We start from the raw sequence: 14,892 nt of genomic DNA on the forward strand, positions 1-14,892 counted from the left end.
ACACAAGTTGAGAGCTTTACAGCTTTGAAAATCAAGTAGAATTAAAGCTGCGAGCAGCGTTGAACGGGCCCTCGCACCCGGCGCCCGTCGGGGGAGCGGCGACCGCGGGACCCCGGCAACCGCGGGGTCAACGCAGGTCGCAGGGCACACGCTGGCGTAACAGTTCACACTTCCGAGATGTAAAAATTTTAAATAAAAGCTTTTACGCTAATTATTTTCTGTGATAATATTTTTCAGAGCTCATCATCTGTGACAGCTCTTGGCTCTCTTGACTGTAACCTCCCTGTGGCAGCTTCTCACAGACTCAATCAACTCCTCTTCCCCTCCCCCCTCAAACACAAACACAAACACACACACACACACACACACACACACACACACAGATACCCCCTCCCAAAAGGAGATAAAACTCAGTTTTAACTTGAGTTTAAAAGCTTTGAGCTTTGAGCAAAAGCATTTTTTTAAGTTCTGTTATTGGGTGCATATATAAATCATTTATGCTTAAACAAGGCTTATAATGAAGTTATTTGAACAGTGAATATCTCATCTGCCTAAAGTCAGGGCGAAGCCACTAACCAGCTGTAGGGATGGGTATCATTAGGATTTTATCTTTATCCATACAGACCCCTATCAGTCCAGCTCAGACTGTTACTGGTTTAAGAGAGTGAAGTTTATAGCAATTTGCAAAATTTGGAGATTAGTGACAAACTAACCAGTTAGACTACATACAGACAAGCTTTCATTTTAGCTGTTAGTAACAGTTTGCCATGAGCTTAACCAGCGTGCTGTGCTTCCTGTTAAACATGTCATGAGACTGTGGACAACGTTTGAGCCAGCTTTGACATCTGCAGATATGAGTTTCTGAAGAGGGGCCTGCTGAGGTTAGATGTGCTGAATAATATCCATTTTCATATCAGAAAAAACACTGCATTAAACATTGTCTTAGCTCACTGAGCTGAGGTCAACAGGTAATATAACCAACCTGTGAGGTGGCTCACCCCCGTAAGATAAACACATAAATGATCCCTGATAGAACCGATAATTAAAGGCACATCAGTGACAGGGAATGCTATTAAAACTAAACTATAAACTGGTGACATTAACTGCAAAAGAAGATTTTTATTGATACATTTCAGGTAGAATTTAGTTTTCAATAAGGAAAATGCTGTAAGAAACCTGAATTTGTTGCAACAAATTTAAAATAAAAGCTTTTATGCTAATTATTTTCTGTGATAATATTTTTCAGAGCTCATCATCTGTGACAGCTCTTGGCTCTCCTGACTGTAACCTCCCTGTGGCAGCTTCTCACAGACTCAATCAACTCCTCTTCCCCTCCCCCCTCAAACACACACACACAGACACACACACACAGAGACCCCCTTCCAAAAACCCATCAAAGAGTAATACAATGGCTCCATCTGTAGGATAAAGTAGAGAGTCGCAACAGGAAGTTACCCCAAAATCTGAGGTTTCAAACAGGAAGTTGGGTTTCCGAACTTTGACGGGCCAGAACCGGCACACGCTTCGACCCAAACTCACAATTTTCGGAGCCAGTCTTCCAAAAAATCCTCAAGGAGGGGCTGACAACATTTGAAGTGAATCTGGTCACCCGTCTAGAAACTGGACATCACACTATAAAATATGTCATTTCCTGCTATAAATAGGTGGCGCTACAACAATTGTATGAATATTGACATATGGATGTGTGCAGATAGGTACCATTAACAATCCTGTAAAGTTTGATGCAGTTTGGACAAAGTATGGCCGAAATATAGCAAAAATAAAGCAACTTCCTGTTTCGTGGCGAGTAATCGAACTTTGAGGGGCCATAACTTCCACGCCCTTCAACAAAAACTCAAAATCTGCCGCAATTTAACATCGTCTATGTCTTAAGAACATACTATTAAGTTTTGAAGTCAATCGGATAATGCGTCTAGGACTAGTTCGCGTTCAAGCGACCCCTGGAAATGGCCAAAAACACACAATTTTTTCACCTTCCGGTCAAAATAAAAATACTTTCTGTTGGGTTTAGAATATGGCTCCAAGAGACTTTTTGGTGCGTCATGGGATGTTACATATGTGTGCAGATTTTCAGATTTTTAGGCGCAACGGGCTTGAGGGGCTGTTCCGTTTAAAAATGTAGGTGGCGCTACCGAGGGCATTTTACCACGCCCATGCTCAAGACCCCTAAATTATTAAATTTTTCGCCGTGCCTGACGCGTCTGCAAATTTTGGTAAGTTTTCACGCATGTTAAGGCCCTCAAAAAGCCGATCTAAGAGGCGGAAAAAGAAGAAAAAAAATAATAATAATAATAATAATAATAATAATAATAATAATAAACAGACCGAAAACAAGAGGGTCCTTGCAACTCGTTGCATGGCCCCGTTGGGCCCACGCAACTCGTTGCTCGGGCCCTAATAACTTTGATTGCAATCAAAGCACAGTTAATGGATAGTGCTTGCTAATTGACTACATCACCAAAGAGAGATGACATCTCACTTGAGACAGTTCCAGTGCATACCTGGCATTAATTGGGTGTTCTAATCACAAGTGGACAGCCCACCCAAGATGCATTGAGATGCACTGAGATCCAATCAGTCAGACCACATTTGGAGATAGTCTGGGCTGCATATGCCCACATTCTTTTTACACTTCTCATTCATTTGAATAGTCTAAGTGTGTTCCCACAGCGGGGTGTGGCACCACAAGGGGCTCTTCTAAAACGAGGCTGCGCTGTGTGGAAAAATGTTTTACCTGGTTCAGCTTTTTTTCATAATACAACCCGACATCATCGATTTCCAGCACCTTAGAGAATCACACTGAGGGCAATCACAGGAAGAAGAATCTTCTTTACCATAAAGCATTAAAGCATTTTACAGTTAATGCAGAAACTAACTAACTAAAGTATTGGTAGGTGTGAAGATGGTCTTAATGTGAGGAGCATTTAGTTTGAAAACTCCACAAAGTAAAGAGCACCAGGATGATGTTGAACATTAGCAGAGGATGGTTTCGATCCATCGACCTCTGGGTTATGGGCCCAGCACGCTTCCTCTGCGCCACTCTGCTGTCAGTCAACGATAAGTTTTGAGGAAGATTTTCCACTTTATATTCAATTAGCTCTTTGTTGACATTTATAAAGAGACATTTTCCTGATCTTACCACAAGTTGTGTAGAAGGCAGAAGGAACATGCTGCAGTTTTCAACACTCAAATATCAGTAAGAGATATAGCAGGCAACAAGGTAGCATCTGTTGCAACTAGAGCAAGAACAAACTCCATTTGAACAGAGCAAAGTGGCAGTGGTGGGATTTGAACCCACGCCTCCATAGAGACTGGAGCCTTAATCCAGCGCCTTAGACCACTCGGCCACACTACCACACAAGGACACAGCTTTACAGCTATGATGGCACCTCAAATTCCTGCGACAAATCAACTATTATTTCAATTGGTCCTCAAATCATGTCATCAGGTTTTGTACATGAAATAGAAATATATTAAGTGCAAACATCCGGGCCAAGTGGTAACACATGTTAATGTCAGGTGTGAACTGACATACTTAGAGCTGTCTACTTGTGATTAGATAACTGTCATGATCTTTGTACCTTTGTACAACCTTTGTACAACCCAATATTTGCTGCTCTTGATCTGTTAGGCATGAAGATGGCTTTCTTGTGATGGGTAGGTATTCATCTGAAAACTTCACATGGCTGGATAAGATGGAAATGGAATGGTATTTGGCATTAGCTGAGGATGTTTTTGATCAGTTTGGAGGGTCAAACATCAAAAACTCTTAATACATGTGACAGCCCATAAAGACACAATATGGTAATGATAGCACAGGTTTTCCTGAATAGTCAGGACAAACACCTGATGGATTGCAGCGGGATTCAAATCTATACCCACTGAGAGACAATAATCTTAAAGCACCATGGACCACACCATTACCAGACAGGTCGTGACCTTCAGCCACTGGATCATGGTTCTGTCAGATTTTCATCTGTAATGAGAAAAGAATTGCATCCATAATGAGGACAATCTTTAAATGCAGCAGAACAGAGTTTAAATGAAACCAGTACAGTAAGAGGTGGCTACACCATATCTGTATGCCTATTTGTTGGAAAGTGTGTGTGTAGATTAACAAGGTAGAGACAGCATGGCATACTGGTTGACAATAACACTAGCAGAGGATGGTTTCAATCCATCAACCTCTGGGCTATGGGCCCAGCACACTTCCACAGTATCATTCTGCTCTCTATTAATCATAATTTTAACGGGGAATTGGGGTTAAACAAGTTAGGCCAGTATGAAAAATGATGGATATAGTTGGACCTATTTAGACTAAAATGGATGATGTGTGTTCCAGTTAAATCTGACATAAGAATATCTATATTACCATCTCTCTGTCTTTAAACTGACTGATTTCTGGATGGAGGTGATTCAGACACACAAACCTGAGTAAGGTGGCCGCCATGTTCAATGGCAATAATAGTCAATGAATTACTGCTCCATAAATATTGACAGGCAGATTCAGTCCCTTGCTGAGTAGACATACCAAAATCAGTGTGTTGTACTACAATTAGATTTAATTAATTAATTTATTTATTTACATGTAAGATCAAAATTACTGAACATGTCAGAGTGTAGTCTCAGGCATTTATTAACCTTATTAAAAAGTTTGCTGAGTAACTTCTTGCTCATTCCAGAATTTGCCAGATGCAATTTTGCCAATGTCCCTGGTAGAGATAAAAGCTTGAAAAATTAATCATCATTTCCCTACTGGCCACTGTTAATTTCCACCCTCTATTTATCATCTAATTAAGTGGGATGGCCTGCAAATATCCTCACAACAATATTTTAATCTGTTTCAAAAAATTGCCTCTGTCAGTGGTTAAATTTACCATTTGTGTCTAAAGTACAGGGACTTACAAACACTTTGAAATCTAAAAAGTCAAAGATAAAATCTCTCATGTTACTAGTCAAGACATATTTTACTGTCAAATGGATGAATCTACAATACGTATGAATTTTGGCTGAGTTAAGGCCATGACTCCTTCAGGAGACTCAGCAGTAAATTACAGCCAAATGCTTTTTTCCCAAATCTATCCTGCCTGGTTGAAACAGTCAATCTTTTTTGAGAATTTACCATCCCGCAGGAAAATAGAGTTGTTCAGCTCATCTGTCAGGCATCCAACAAACACATACCGGTATGACACAGCGACTGCAACAACCAAAAAACCCCCCGACAGCAATCTGTTCTCATTCATCTCTCTGTTTCTGACCAAAAGTGATTTTTCTGCCGCTTTAGGTTCATGCTTGTGCCTCCAAAACCCAAGTGTTCTGTCCCCAATCGATTTATATGGATCTGAGCTCTAAAATTTCCTCTGATTCCTAAGTGTGTCTTAATGAAAGAAATGAACGACCTGCAGTTCCAAGGATAGATTTTCCTGCCTTCACCGCTCTATATTTGACTCCCTACATTCTGTTTGTTTGAATATTTTTCTATGATCATTCCTGTTGCATATGTGTAAACACTTCTGTACAAAATGCTCATACAGAAGCCAAGAAGACAATAAAAAGGAGAAAAGGTCATTATTCTGCCTGACTGATAACAACAGATGCAAAGAAAAGCAAAAAGGTAAATGTCATCATGTACACACACATTTACATGATCATCATGACTGATGTCAGATATGTCTAAAAAAAAGGGAGGACATTCTCTCTCTTTTTCTCTCCCTCTTCTTCCATCCTTTCTGTCAGTCCCTAAGTACACAAGCTATTAATTCTCTGCCTCCTTCCCACCCTCCCTGTCTCACTTTGTTCATTCCCTGAACACACACATTATTAATTAGAAAGAGACCCAGGTGGTGACAGACAGTGCAGGGCCCCAGCATGCAGCTCGCTCCCAGAGCTTGGTCCTCACTGCGTGGCTTGCCCTGGATCCCACTGCAAAGACCCCAGGCAGAAAAACTCATCTCCTCAGATTGTTTTATTTTAATTTTCTCTTAATTGAATTGAACTACATGTCTCTGAGTCTCAATGTGTCTGTGTGGCATACAACCACACGTCTGATGCATGGGGTGGGTGTCTGTCACTAGAGATGTTTACACACAGATGGAGAGAATTTAGCCGGAATGTAACCTTCTCTGCATCATCACCCTTTCTGTTTGATTTTGACAGAAACTTCTTTTTGTGTGTCTTTGAGGGAAATTGAAGAAATGAGATTTAAGCACGTACTGTGCCATCAAACAGTATCATTTCCTCCCTGAGTCTGGGGCTTCTTAAACATTTCACCACCTACATCTCAGGTGGGGATGGAAAATACACGTTCTGACAATTTCTCAAACCCATCATGACTCAAACTACAGACGGAACTCCACTGTTTACCCAGATTACAGATGTAAACAAGCCCTCCACACCCTCAAAACACGTGTAAAATTCATATTTAAGTGTCACTGACAGTCCATGTATCAAAAAACTCTAGTGTAAGTTTGATGATGTATGTGGGTGTGAGGGTGTGTGAAGTTCTAGTTTGCAGGCAGAGTGTGGTCTCGTCTGCTCTCAGTAAAGACTCGGGAGGTTTAAAAACCAAGGACACACACACACACACACACACACTTGTCAAATCAGTCTGTATCTCATCAATATCTCTTTAGTCGGTTGAAAGATTTTGAGAGAAAAAGTAACACTGATTGAAAACACACACATACATACACACATCCACTGACTTTCACTGTACATTTGCATATGTGTACCCAATAATGTGTGGGTATAAAGCTGTACACTTACCAGTCAAACACTGTGTCCAGTACTGTCATGTCTTTCTCCTTTACACTCATTTATTTGTATGTTCAGTCATTGTAGCTGTCAGGGCTCAGGTTCTTGTATTTTCATAAACAAACCAGACACGTTAAATGCATCATTTCCAGATCATAGGAAAAAACCCAGTTGACTCCAGAAAATATCTGTCTGGGCTGCCCTTTAGTCTGTACAGCTGTCTTAATTTAGTTTTTAGTCACTTGCAGGTAAAATAAATCTACAACAGGCTGAGAGAACTTGTACAGTACTGTGCAAAAGTTTTACTAAAGGTTAAGTTAGGATGCTGTCAAAAATAATCCCATGATTCAGTTCCAGTTCTCCTCAGTACACCTGTACTCAGGTAGTTTGTTCCAGCTTCTTGGAGACGTTGTCTCAGTTCCTCTGTGGATTCAGGCTGTCTCAGTGTCTGCTGTCTCAGTAATCTCAGACTGACTCCATGATGGTGAGACCAGAGCTCTGTGAGGGTCAGACCATCTACTGCAGTGCTCAGTGTTCCTCTTGTCTCTGAGAACAGTTCTTTATGATGCTGACTGTGTGTTTGTCCTGCTACAGATTTAATCTGGGACTGATCAGACACCTCCCTGATGGTACTGATGAAGGATAAGAGTAAAAACATGCAACAAGTGCCTAAAATATTTGCACAGTACTGTACATCTGGCATAGTATCACTTTATAAACATGCTCTAGATATTTTTTAGTAATCAGTTACCTATTTACACAATCAGATGAAATGGAGCCACATTAGCATTCATTAGGAGTCTTGTTTCTGGCCACCTTGTGACTTTACGTCAAAATATCACTCTACTTTTAGTTTGATTGATTTTGCTAAATTCTTCATAATATTAACCAACCAGTTGCTGGCTGCAGCCTGATGCTGCTAGAAACAGCAGTTTTTGAGCTTAATTTACTGAATATACAACCAAACAATGACCTAAGAGGCCTAAAGTCCCTGCAGAACTCAGAAGGACTGCATAGTTTGTGGTATTTTTTTCACTAGTAACCTGTATCACATTACACATTGTCTTTTGATCCATTGGTGGTAGCTTTAAGAGGAAAACTGTATTTTTCAGATATACATTTTAAATGGGTGCATTATTTCAGTCTGACAGTAAATTGCCTGTGAGTGTAAATGATAGTTTGTCTCTATATGTCAGCCCTGTGATAGACTGACATCTGTCCAAGGTGTATGCCCACCTCTCACCCAATGCCCCCCACCATTGAAGTCAGTCAGTTTGTAAATCCGATAATAAAGTCTAGTAACATTTTATGTAAATATTAAATTCAAATAGTGCTGCTGATTAACATATACTGATACTGCACCAGGAATCGTACAGCTATCTACTTTTTCCACAAACATTCTCTATTTTTTAAGGAGACAGTATCTACATTGGGCTAATTTAGGTCTTCAGGTGGTTCACAGTAAACCTGATACTGACCATCTGGATTTAGATGAGTTCAAATTTCTCATTAATTTGCTGGAGTGTAACATCCTCTGAATAAAACATTTATTTTGAGCATCCTTTTTGAATCTTAAGCTTTGATGACCTCTCTTGCTATTGATTGGCAGCACTTTCCCACTACATTTTTTTTAAATCATCAAGCTGTAATCTAATACAAACCAAAAAGGCTATGATGCCCTGATCAGTTGTGACACTTTTTCATTACACTGAACCAAAGCTATTTGGCAAGAATTATTATAAAAAGCTAAAAAAAAATCCTATCTGCCTGTGGAACTCAATAGTAGATCAAAATATATGATAATTATATGCCTCCAATAGAAATATGAAGGCTTGTTTCTTCTACTGTTCTTTTGGAAGATGTGAAACAAACTCTCATGAGTGCACTACAAAAGAACAACTGTCACCATTGAAAATACATGCTGGCAAATAATGAGGTGATATTTCTTAATACAGTTTTCCTTATTAACTCTGGAAAGCAATTCATATCCTGAGCTTCCTTCCATCAGGTGGAAAAGGGTTTTTTGTTGCTGCTTTTGTTGTTGTTGCTGTTGTTGTTGAAGGGTCTGGTGGTGTATGATTAAAACAGGCCACTGAGGGAAACATAAACCAAAGGGGTATAGAGAAGAATCACAGCAACGAATTGCTTCAAATTGTCCCTCAACAGCCCCAGTGACATGTTTTTTTCTGTCTTCCCTTTCCTCTCTTTTACTTACTCCCAGTTTTATGGTTTGTATCAGTGAATGAAGGGGTTTATTTGAGGTTTGAAGTCCTAGTTAGAATTAAGATTGGGTTAAAATTAAGGTACTGGATGGTAACTACAGTGATTTGCAATTGGTTCTACTTAGAATGAGGTTTGCCATATTTGTCAGTCATCTGAGCTTTGATCTGTTCAGGTGTGACTCACTGCCTACTGTAAGGCTTGTACTTTCATTGTTCTCAAAACCAATTAAAAAGCAGCTTGCAGAGACACTGCTGCCTTGACTGATATAATCCATCATGCTGTTCAACACTTGTTTTCTACTAACATCACTTTATAACACCACAATGAAACCAACAGTGGTTCCACTGTAGCAGAGCTGGGAACAGAGGATTTTGTGTCCCCAGCAGACGTCATCCCCCCTCCCTCTGCCCAGTGTCCTTGTTTACCTTCTTTACAACCACAAAATAACAGTGTGCAGCATGGGACAACACAAAGAGTGACACCAATAAACACAACAATTACCTGCAATAGATGTGTTTGATGATGTTTTGATAATGAAAATGATGGATTATATTCATTTAGAGCAGGAGTTTGTTTCTGTGAGAAGATTTTAATGGATTTTAAAAGCAGTGGAAACCAATTATTTCAAACTTCAAAGTGGTTTAGCTTTCACTTTTGATACTGATTATAGTCTGCAGTTTTCTGCAATAGCTTCTTCATTATATTACAATCTGAGTCCCTAACATCAGTTTAATAGAAATTAGTTTAAATGTGTGAAGTATACGATCAGTAGATAACCAAACTACCCACCCCCCACCAAAGCTTCTACCAGTACCACAGTAGACCTTAAATTATATCACCACAAATCAACAGGTGAACTCCCACTGCAGGGGAGTGATCCCAGGAGCAGGAATGAAGCTGACACACAAGAGCACAATTAGCTGCAATTAGCCTTGTCTCCTGTTGTATTGCTGAATGCTAAATGAGTGTTTGCTGTAGTAATCTGCACTACAAGGTCACATTCACATACACAGAAATGTGGGACGTCCAGCTTGGTGATCTAGTGAGCACTCACAGGGCTAGTCGGTGAACTAGCGTAGCTGGCTAAGCTAACCATTAACTCACTAGCCAGCCTGGCAAGGCTTGTTATCTTGTTACTGAGGAGGGAAGTAAAACTCTACAAGCTAACAAGATTGCTTGTCAGTTAGCAAATTCATTCCATTTGTCCCCTCAGAGATCATCACTGTCAAGACAGCTTGCTATTGGTCAGCAGCGTAAATTTGTACGTCAAAGTTCACCATAGTAAAACTCATGTAGATTTATTCCATCCTCTAAGGCAAAAATTCATTAAGGTGATTCCTTTGGAATGAATTGAAATTGCTGGAAATTTTTTATTACTAGTGTGTCCAGGCCTTTGCACTGCACTTGCTGGTGCTTGATGGTAACCATGGGTGTCACCAAATCAAACATGGCTGAAATCCTTGATATTACACTTTTAGGTGTGATGGTTTTAGTATAAAGCAGAAGGTTAAGGTGGGTTGTTGAGAATGGATGAATGATGGTAGTAAATTTTGTAAATTCTCAAACACACAGCAACAGAAACATACTGTAGAGTATGTAAGTTTGCATTGTTACCTGCTGCCTCTTAGTTGTAATTGTTGATACAAATCTCTTCATATTTAGCATGCATGGAGAAGTGCCCCCAGCACAGACCTTATAAAGCCAGTGGCAGAGTATCTGGTGTGTGTTTGTGCATGTGTTTGTATGGTGGGTCCCCATAGTAACCACGTAGAGAAATGCTTCAGTTTGCCACCTGACTGTACTGAGGCACACCATCTGGTACCATAGTACAGAAGTATGTGTGCAGGTTTCACAAAGAGGAGAGAATGAATGTGTAATTTTCCCACGTATGTATATGAGATGAGCAATGTGTATGAAAATGAGCAATGTGTAATTTACAGTATACAGCAACTGTGTATCACACGTGGCTCCTAGGATATTACCAGTGTGTCTAAAGGAGAAGAGAGGGAGTGAGAGAGAGAAAGAGAGAGAGAGATATAAGGTGTTAGCCACTGACCTTGCAGAGTGGCACCAGGAGGCACAGCAACATTGGTATTTAGGCACTCAACAGTGCTACAGGGGCAGTCATTTGTTTTGTGTGTGTGTGTGTGTGTGTGTGTGTGTGTATGTGTGTGCTCACCCATCTGTTGTGTTCACCCTGGGGACAACAGCAGCAGCCAGTTCCGATTCTCACACACACAAATACACATGCAGATACACAGAGAAGAGGAAGGAGGGAGAGGATGGTACATAGAAACAAATTCACAGACTGTGTTTATGATGAAACTGTGATAATTAAACATCTTTAAAGCAGCTCAAAGATGTGAGAGCAGTAAATATAGATGCAGCAGCCTTGGAGCTAGAACACAGTGTTTTGCTCCAAAACATTTCTGCAGGGCAGGTGTGATAATGTTTCATCTTTACTAGATTCATTTATTCATTAGTTTAATTAACATAAATACTGTCTGAGAAGATATGCCTTACACTGTATTTTACATTGTATTGATGGTGTGCCATCTTGTGTGTCATATTTTAAGAGGCCAGTGGATTTTTTTTTACAGCGCAGCAAGCACATAATTTGTGATAAGCGGTAGGATGCCTGCAGGGGAGATCTGTATCAGCGGGGACATAGGGTGCTTTTAGTCGTTTCACAACTGCATGATATCTGCAGGCAGTACACTACTCATACAGTACATGTCTGCATACACAAACACATGGGTGGTCATTTTATAAACCAGCATATCTGCTCACAGCCAGCATGCACATTTAGAGTGATATCGTTGAGATGAGAAGAGCTTGAGCTTTATGGGGAACCACAGGGGCTGCGGGGGCAAAGTTCAGACTTAAGATCACTCAGACCTATAGAGACCAGCAGACAAGATTCCCACCAACATATTCAGATTCTTCAGTCTTGATGGTATGTATTGCTATGTTGGGTTACCTGAACTTGAATCCACCTTGTCCTTCCTTTTTATGATTTCTTATTCATTTTTCCTAATAATCAGTTTCTTTTCCTCTATTTTCTCTCTCTTAATTATATTCCATTTACTACAAGAGGCCCTGATTGGTCTAAAAAAAGGGGGGGGGGGGGTGTGGCATTATTGGATGTTAGTGTCTCAGGTGTTACACGGACTTGACCCCATTTGTAATGTGTTGTTGGAGCCTGTGGTATCCCGCCATCCATCACAACTGTGGATGCACCAATCCAACATTTCTCCTGCATCAACTACCTCAACTCAGGGTCTGACATCTACCTACATCTACCAATACCAAGTACTGATCCAATATCAGCGTTCTCTTTTCTCCAATTTAAAATCACTGTCATTTTTATCATAACATTTTTATGTGATAGGTTAGGCTAGGGATTTTTCAGTTCTGTCTTAAAACAATATTGATGTGCTCATATGGACATGAAACTACTCCTACTGTCCACACTGGCCCTGGAGCTCAAAATGCACAGCCCTCATTCCATGTAAAAATGCAATCCAAAGTACAGCTGAAGCTCGTACAAAACTTCAAGTAGGTCGCTTTCAAAGTTACAGACTATTTAGTACAAACAGTTGCATTTAGGTTTTGTTGCCAAAACTGGCTTGTTGCTAGCATGTCACAACAGAGTGAATCAGAAATACAGTACTATTTGCCTCTGCCCATATGATCTGGAGGATCAGATCTGTGCATCCTTTGTACCTGGCTAAGCAAAGTAGGCCAGAGACCATTCTTCATCGCTCCTTCCTCCAGTTTTTCTATTGGGGATTCCAAGGAATTACATGGACAATGCATTTCAGTTCTATCCTCACAGTTGGACATGTCAGAAATAAAGAAGCGCTCTGTGATATTCACCTCACCTAATCTGGCTTCTTGCAATCCAAAGGAGCAGGAAGAGGAAACTCATTCTTTCTGTCACTACCCAAAGCTAATGACCACAGGTGATAAGATCGACCTGCAAACTGATCCAATGTGATATTTGAACTACTTCACTTGGAGTAGGAGCTTGTTCATAATCTGAGGGGGGAACCCAACATTTTCCAACAGATCACCAAGGCCTCAGAGTTGGGTGTGTTGACTCTCTCTGCAGCTGTGTCACTGCTGCACACTGCCTTGGTACCCTGGAGGTCACAGATGAACGGACCATGCAAATCTAACTTGGCAAAAAAGTAGAAATGCTATCCTAAGGTCGCCAAAGTTGATGCTCTCCACTCTTTGGCTGCACATAGGGTTTCTGTCTATAAAAATCACAAACAGCATTGGTGACAATGGATAGCTTTGGCAGAGTCCAGCTCCTAAATGAACTTCTGTCGATGAAATCACTGTCCTCACAACACTTACACAAGACCTGGATGGCTTGTAGCAAAGGCCCTGGGCTACTATATTCCCACAGCAACTCCCAGAGAGTCCACAAAACACATGAAGCAGTATTGACAAACTCCTATGACCCTTTCGAAATCCCTCACAAGAGTTGAGGAGCATTTACTGCTCATTGTAATGTTAGATTAAAGCCTTACGCAGACTTATGACTATAATACCTGACATCCTTACTAAATTTTGTGATGACACTGTATAACAGCTCAGCTACTTTTTCATTAGATCTAATTTTCCTATGTACCTGTCTTAAAAGTGTTGCATAGCTACTCACAATAACACAAGTCTTACACAACCGAACTTAAACAAAAACGCTTAGCATTCAAAAGACAGTATGGATAAAAAAATTTAATCTGCACTTTGACTGAGAAAAAATGCCTAATTTGGGTGAAATGGTGGGTGGAGATACGAGGGCTAGCATCGCTTTAATGTACACACAGGGAGAGAGAGAGAGAGAGAGAGAGAGAGAGAAATACACCACAAAAAATGAATTCAGCAACACATGGCCCACCTTTAAAAGTCAAGGGAATGCATATGTCAACTAAGACTAACTGCAAGTGAAGCACTATGAATTTAGAAGATGCATACATGCTCACACACAGAGAGAGAGATAAACAAGGAAACACATGTTTAATTCGTAACTGAAAGGAATTGTTTGTGAGGGACAGTGAAGACACACACACACACACACACTTTCTAATACACCCATTAAGACCCACGCACAGACAAAAAGCACAAAGAGATCCTCTAATGTAAGTTAACTCATATACACAAACGCAAACACAAAGACAGTTGAATGCAGCCAAACACACACAGAGCTGAGGTCTTTCCATCCTCAGAGAGATGGGATAAGACAGCTTAGACACAAAGGGAAATGTAAGATAATGATTTAACTGGATTTCGCTGGAGAGGGACTAGGCTTGATTTACATTGTCAAAATGCCACACTTTCCATAGATAAACGTATGAGCCACAGACAGACTAAAACCAGCAAAGTCTTTATGTGGGCATCAGGATGTATACACATAATAGCCAGTGTGGTTTGAGTCATATTTGTTACAATGATATTGTATAATTTTTGTTGTTGCCATTGCTGCTACTATCTAATTATTATCTTGACAAAGCTCCAGTTCATGCAAAGCTACCTTTTAACAAGCAATGGCATCATTATCTTCAGTGTCAGTTTTCTTTCTTTCAGGGAGTGAGTTGAGAAAGAACTCACCACTTTTTTTACTCCATAACTGTTTTCTCTCTTTATGTGTGAATGAACACAGAAGAGCTGTTTTTCTCACAATGCGGTTTATTTACTCAGCAATTACACATGCTTTGTTTTCTTCAAACTAGGGTCAGACAGTATGACTGTTAAGTTCCTTCTCACAAATCAGTTAATTACCACAGAGTGCACTGAACGGAGTCTATATTTGTGTTGGGTTTTGTTAGTGTGTTGTAACTGTGTCTGATGTGTATAAAGATTTAGAGGGGTTTTTGGTGCTTGTAT

General features: G+C 40.2%; 1 non-coding gene across 1 annotated transcript; it reads right to left on the minus strand.

Annotated features, from left to right (window-relative positions):
- Positions 1–3,294: 3,294 nt before the first annotated feature.
- On the minus strand, positions 3,295–3,376 carry trnal-aag (transfer RNA leucine (anticodon AAG)). Its single transcript has one exon. It is a non-coding gene; the product is annotated as a tRNA-Leu (tRNA).
- Between the last annotated feature and the right edge of the window lie 11,516 nt (positions 3,377–14,892).

The sequence above is a fragment of the Lates calcarifer genome, linkage group LG8 (genome assembly GCF_001640805.2).
Source record: "Lates calcarifer isolate ASB-BC8 linkage group LG8, TLL_Latcal_v3, whole genome shotgun sequence".
In the NCBI taxonomy this organism is placed as follows: Eukaryota; Metazoa; Chordata; class Actinopteri; family Centropomidae; genus Lates; species Lates calcarifer.